Below are 4,927 nucleotides of genomic sequence, written 5' to 3'. Positions count from 1 at the left end.
GAAAATGCCTCCATAAAATCTAGTTGTGGGCAAGCCTGTTGGGCACATTCTTAATTAGGGACTGATGGGGGAGGGCCCAGTCCATTGTAGGTGGTGCCATCCTTGGGCTAGTGGTCCTGGGGTCTAGAAGAAAGCAGACTGAGCAACCCATTGTTGAGCAAGCCAGTGAAAGCAGCACTCCTCCATGGCTTCTGCATCAGCTCCTGCCTTCAGGCCCCTGCCCTCTTTGCGTTCCTAGCTTGACTTCCTTTGTTGATGAACAGTGATGTGGAAGTATGGACCAAATAAACCCTTTCCTCCCCAAGTTGCTTTGGTCATGGTGTTTTGGCACAGCAACAGTAATCCTGACTTAAGACAATCACAGACACTCAAGGGTACAGCTTTCCCATTACTAGCAGGGTTGGAAACCTTTCCTTGGGAGTTTCTATGCAAAGTGAGCCAGAAGGGCCCCAGTAAGCCTCAGGTGTTGTGCAAGAATATGCAGTCCTGGATTGACAACTCGATACACTGTTTTGTTGTTGTTTTTCTTTATGGTGTTGAGAAAGGGAAATGCGTTCAATGGAAGTCAAACTTCAAATTTTCGATGTGGATCTTTTCTCAGGCATGTGACATTTGTGATGCTGGGCAGTGGGCAGCTGCCGCAAAGCCCAGCTCCTGGGCAGCCCCGGGATCACAAAGAGAGAATTGATATTCTCCATCGTTCTGGGTTCTCATGCTCTGATGCCTGGCACTGCAGATGTATTCGGGGAATTCTCCACTCTGTCTCTTTTGTACCGCTTCGACAAAAAAAAAAAAAAAAAAAAAAAAAAAAAAAAAAAGAGCCAAGATTGGGTCAGTTAGAACTTAGAGACTTTACAAAGTTGAAGCTGGGTGCAGTAATACACTCTTGTGATTTCAGCTCTGTGAGGGGCTGAAGCAAGAGGCCAGCCTGGGAAGCCGAGGGAGATCCTATCACCAAAGCTGCCAAGCAAACATTTTGGCTTGGCTCATAGTTTTGGAGCCTTGGAAATACAGAGTACATGGCCAACCTCTGATCAGCATGTAGTAAAGGCTTTCTTAGTCCACCATAACATGGCAGACGATATCACATGCTAGGACAAGGCAAGTCTGTGGGCTCTGGGTTTTCTTCCTATCGTGGGGAATTTACCCCTTTGTTCTCATGTAACCCCAACAACATTCCAAAGTCTCACCCTCAAAAACCATTCACACAGGTATTAGGTTTCTGACACATGAATATTTGGGGGAATCATGGCAGATATTTTTCAACTTATAATGGGTTCACCAGGCTGGGCATAGAGGTACACACCTTTAATCCTCACACTCAGGAGGCAGAGGCAAATGGATCTCTGTGAGTTTGAGGCCAGCCTGGTCTACATAGTGAGCTCCAGGATGCAATGCCATCATAAGTCAAGATGCAACTGCATTGGATTGGATCTTATTATCACTGTTTTCTAGCCCAGTACCCATTACTAATTTTCCCTGCCTATAGCCATGGCTAGAAGAGCTACCCATGTGTACCAGCTTCCACATGTAGAAACAAACATCAAGTGCTAATATGGTTCAAATAAATGTCTAATGCGGCTTATGTGTTTGAACACTTGGTCCCCAAGTGACCAAAGCAAGTGGCACTGTTTGGGAGACTGTCCACCCTTGAGGTTGAGACCTAGTTGGCCGAAGGAGGTCACTGGAGGTGATATCGCCGTGAAGGTGATATCTGACTCTGGCCCTGAACTGAACTCTGCCTCCTGATCCTGCAAGAACAAGCCACACTGCAAGCTCCTGCCTCCAGAGTCAGCCACCATAACTGCCAGGCTGTCTTTACTTTGAGGGGCTGAGATCCCATGAACTGTGAGCCAAGGAAACCCCCTCTTGCCTTAAATGGCTCCTGTTGTGAATGTATTTGGTCACAGCAACAAGGAACGTCACTAACCCAGGTGTCCTCAGTAAGGGCATTTCCACTGGAGGATGCTGACTGCTGTGCTGGGCAGGCTCAGGTCCTGTTCCCTCTCTTAGGTGTCCTCGCTGTGGCACAGATCTAGGGAATAACAGAGTCCAAGATACTTCACATGGGAGACAGCTGCATTAGGTGAAGGGCCAGGGAAGGCATATGAAAGAGGCAATATCTGAATAGAATGCAAAGAAAGATCATACGAGATGCTGGCAAGGGGTGACCGCACTCAGGAGGCAGAGGGTTATCCTCTGACCATGCCTGACCTTTGACCTTACCTGCATGACAGGATTCTCTTGTTATTTTATCTCCTCAGGCACTTGTCTCATGGTTGTTTTGCTTTGTTTCTCTCTCTACCACCCCCCAACTCCCCTTCCCGCCACAGTCAGGGTTTCTCTATGTAGCCCCACTTGTCCCAGGAACTCAATGTGTAGACTAGGTTGGCCTTGAACTCACAGAGATCTGCCTTTCTTTCTCTGCCTCCCAAGTGCTGGGATTGAAGGTGTGTGTCACTACAGCCTGGGTGGCTTTTATTGCTTTTAAGTTGAAAGCGCCCATCCTCCACCAGGCCAGCCTGCATCTCTGCCAACAGACCCCAGCAGTCTTGACTTACTCCAAAGACTCGCTTTCTCCTGAAGTGCTGCATTCTACATCCTGATTGTTTATACTTTGGTTCACTGGGTGTAAGATTGTTTTCCTGAGCTCTCCACCAGCATACCATCCTCAAACTTCTGAGAGCCATTGATGAAGAAAAGCCTTTAGTCCGATTGTTATTCTTCTGTGGTCTTCATTTCTCCATGATTTTTTAAAAAATATTTTTGTCTTTAATGTCCTTTAGCTTTGCTGTTATATGAAGATTTTTTAAAACTTTAATTATTTTATTTTATTTTATTTTTGAGACAGGATCTCACTGTATAGGCTAGTCTTGATCCTGCGGCTTCAGGCTCCTGAGTGCTAGAATTATAGGCACATGGCAGCATGCATTGACCCTTCTTAGGATTCAGTGCGAATTCTTCAATATGAAGATATTCCCTACTTCTGAACATTTCTCAATGATTACTTCTTGAATGTTTTTCTACCCCAGTTTCTACCTCATAGAGTCCATGTTATATGCATGCTGGCCCTTCTTATTCTAAAACAAGCCTTACCCTCTCATGTTTTCCCACCTCTGCGCTGAATCTCATGAAATTCCCCCTGATGTGTTTTCCAGTTTCCGAACTCTACTTTGAACCCCTATTCGTTTTCTATATAAACCAACCCAGTGAGCTTTTCTTTAGTATTGTAGTGTGGGTGTTTTTGAAGGACTGTGTACTAGATAGATTTTAATCATTGTGACAAACACATGCCCAGAAAACAACTTGAGGGAGGAAAAATTTCTTTTAACTCCTGATTTCAAAGGTTTTCCACCCACTAAGGCTGGGGCAGTGCAGGAGCCAGGGATAGGGATGAGAAACAGAGCTGCTCACAAATAGCAACTGGAAGCAGAGAGAGAATGCTCCTGAGAGAACACTTCCTTTGTCTCTCTTTACTTCACCCGAATCTCCATCCTGCTGAGTGATGGCAGCCACATCCAGGTCTTCTGCCTTATTTAGATCTCTCTAGAAATACCTTCAGATTATACCAAGAGATTTTTTTTGTTTTTTTTGTTTTTGTTTGTTTGTTTGTTTTGTTTTTTTTATAGGTGCCTCACAATCCAGTCAAGTTGACAGGTAAGGTTTAACCCATACAAACTGATTTCTTTTGGAATTTACTTGCTGTGTTATCTGTTCGTTTTTTGAGACAGGCTCTTACTATACCTCTAACTCTTAGGTGGTACATGCCTACAATCCCAGAACCAGGAGGTGGAGGCAGGAAGATCAGAAATTCAAGGTCATGCTTGGCTACAAAGCAAATTTGAGACTCTGTCTCAAAACAACAAGAGGCAAAAAGGAAGAGGAAGAGGAGGAGAGGAGGGGAGGGGAAGAGGAGGAGAAAATGATGATGATGATGAAGAATAAGAAGAGGAGGAGGAGGAAGACAAGTGAGGAGAAGATGAAGAAAAGGAGGAGGAGGAGGAAGAGGACAGGAGGGGGAGAAGGAGAAGAGGAGGAAGAGGAAGAAGAAGAGGAGGAGGAGAAGATGGAGAGGAGGAGGAAGAGGAGGGAAGAGAAGATGAAGAAAAGGAGGAGGAAAAGGAGGGAGGAGGAGAAGAAAAGAGGAGGAGGAAGAGGAGAAGAGGAGGAGGAAGAGAAGAAGAACAGGAGGAGAAGGGGAAGAAGAACAGGAGGAGGAGAAGAGGAAAACTGCAGGGTTAGAGCTGATGGGCTGTGTAAACCTGAACTCCACACCTGCTCATGGTGCAGTTATGGCTATAGAACAGGGCCCACATACCATCCCAGGTCTCCTTGTACTGCAGCCCTCCAGTCCAGCTTAAGGGAGAAGTCAGTTCCAGCACACACACACCCCTCAGGGAGTCCAGGACACACCCTGTCCCTCTGTTCTGGCTCAAGTTCCTGCTCCTTGTGGCTCAAGATCCTGCATGCCATGTCCCCAGTGTGACCCCATTTTTACCCCACAGTACATCTCCCCAATCTTCCCTCAAATGAAACCTCCCCCATTTCACAACAGCCCTTTCTGGTTCCGGGCTTCATGCCACAGTTACATCTAGAACCCCAGAGGGGTCCCTACAGCCAGAGTCTTCAGACAAGGAACCCCAGACTCCGGCTAGGTAGTCTCTTCCATCCGGGACTTTAAAACACAAAACTGTAAGAGAAAAGAAAATATAAAAGTAAGGTCTTTTGGTGTTCCTTGGTTAATATTGACTTGGGACAATATTGCATTTCCAGGGGACATTTAGCAATGTCTAAAGACAACTGGGATTATCATGATTGACAGCTAGTGGTGGAAAAGTATTACTGGCACTGAGTAAGTCCTGGCCAGGAATGTACATGATGTCCCAGAGAAAGAAGCTGTTTAGCTCACGTGTCAAGGGTGTTCCTC

At 45.9% G+C, this 4,927-nt stretch overlaps 1 long non-coding RNA gene across 1 annotated transcript; it reads right to left on the bottom strand.

Annotated features, from left to right (window-relative positions):
* Positions 1-518: 518 nt before the first annotated feature.
* LOC116100467 lies at positions 519-4,688 on the bottom strand. Its single transcript, XR_004122591.1, has 3 exons — positions 4,319-4,688; positions 1,931-2,035; positions 519-776 (listed from the first exon to the last, which is right to left on the bottom strand). It is a non-coding gene; the product is annotated as an uncharacterized LOC116100467 (long non-coding RNA).
* Between the last annotated feature and the right edge of the window lie 239 nt (positions 4,689-4,927).

Source organism: Mastomys coucha, unplaced genomic scaffold (assembly GCF_008632895.1).
Source record: "Mastomys coucha isolate ucsf_1 unplaced genomic scaffold, UCSF_Mcou_1 pScaffold21, whole genome shotgun sequence".
Taxonomy (NCBI): Eukaryota; Metazoa; Chordata; class Mammalia; order Rodentia; family Muridae; genus Mastomys; species Mastomys coucha.
The sequence above is the reverse complement of the archived record's forward strand: the minus strand, read 5'-3'. Positions and strand labels throughout refer to the sequence as shown.